At 44.5% G+C, this 1,538-nt stretch overlaps 1 pseudogene; it reads right to left on the bottom strand.

The window, feature by feature from the left end:
• Window positions 1-692: 692 nt before the first annotated feature.
• Window positions 693-1,325, bottom strand: LOC111549786 (annotated as a pseudogene).
• Between the last annotated feature and the right edge of the window lie 213 nt (window positions 1,326-1,538).

The raw sequence follows: 1,538 nt of genomic DNA, 5'->3' as shown, positions 1-1,538 counted from the left end.
TCCCTCTAGGCATTGCCTGTTTCTTTCCTGCCCACATCCCCCATATTCCAAAACCCACTATTCTGCCACAACTCAGCTCTGAGGTCGTAACCTCTTCATGAAAGCCTTTTTTGAATCCTAGGTCTCAATTAGATGACCCTCTCTGATTTCCCTTAGCACTTCTTATTTTCCCTACTATAGCACTTTCTGCATTACTGTGATTTGTCTGTTATAATCTGAAGTCAGGCTTTGAATCCAGATTCAAATTATTTGCTATGTGACATAACATTTCTGTACCTCAGTTTCCTCATCTGCAATGTAAAGAAAATCACAAGATCTACCTCATAGGTTTGTTGTGAGGATAAAATGAATTGATATGTAGAACAGGCCTAGAATGGCACCAGGCAAGCACTCTAAAGTGTTCGCTACTCACAGCAGTATTTATATATCCTTATGCCACATTCCTACATAGGTGCTCTCAGTTTTTTTATTTGTCTCCATCGTAGCAGCCTGTGAGCTGTATAGAGCCTGTGACCATGTCCTGTTTTTCCTTCTATTCCTCTCTCCAAGCACAGCCCAGAGTACCAGGGTACATGGTAGAGGTTCAGAAAAGGTTTATTAAGTTAATGTAAACACAACCCTGATTTAATTTTTGAAGGAAAATTTGTATTATTTTAATTATTTTTATGTACAGAAAACTCAACAGTGTACATTTAACCCAGCTTAGTGGCAAGTTCTTTAGCCTTTGCCTTTTCAAGCTTGCCGATGCAAGCCACAGACTTGGGACCCAGGACATTGCCTCCCCAGTGACGGCGGATCTCATTTTATCTGTCATTGTAATCCGTCCTGATAGCTTCCAGTAGCTTAGCCAAAGCGTCTTTGTCTTTGAGTTAACCTGTGTGAAGGCGACAGTGGAACAGGTCTTCCTGTGGACTAGGCGGCCCAGTCTTGCCTTCCCCTTGGTAATGCAGTAAGGGACCCCCATTTTACCACACAGGCCAGGTAAGAAGACAACCAGCTCGATGGGATCCACGTCGTGTGCAATCACCACCAGCTGAGCTTTCTTGTTCTCTACCAAGGTGGTGACGGTGTTAACTTCTGCTCGAAGGACAGACGGTCTCTTAGTGGGGATGTCCCCTTTTCCAGCAGTTTTCTTTTTGGCCAGGACCAACACCCTCTGTTTCTTCTCTTGCTTTGTCTCTGATCTGTACTTGTGGGCCAGTTGAAGTAGCTGAGTAGTTGTTTGGCGGTCCAGGGCCTGAGTGAACTAGTTAATTGCAGGAGGCACTTTCAGTCCCTTATAGAGGATGGCTCTCCGCCGCTGCAACCTGATAGAGCGGGGCCATTTCATAATGCCGGTGAGGTCTCTTTTGGGCTGAATGTCCTATCCAATGTCAAAATTCTTAGGCTGTTTCTCAAACAGGGGATTCACCACTTTCTTAACCTCCTGCTTCTTCATGATAGCAAGGCTGGAGCCACCTTCTTCCCCTTGGCCTTCTTTCCTTTTGGCAGGAGGAGAGAGCCTGATTTATTTTTAAAGATGATAAAATATTGACAAG

The sequence above is a fragment of the Piliocolobus tephrosceles genome, chromosome 5, assembly GCF_002776525.5.
Source record: "Piliocolobus tephrosceles isolate RC106 chromosome 5, ASM277652v3, whole genome shotgun sequence".
NCBI classification, from domain to species: domain Eukaryota; kingdom Metazoa; phylum Chordata; class Mammalia; order Primates; family Cercopithecidae; genus Piliocolobus; species Piliocolobus tephrosceles.
This window is presented reverse-complemented; position numbering and strand designations above follow the sequence as displayed.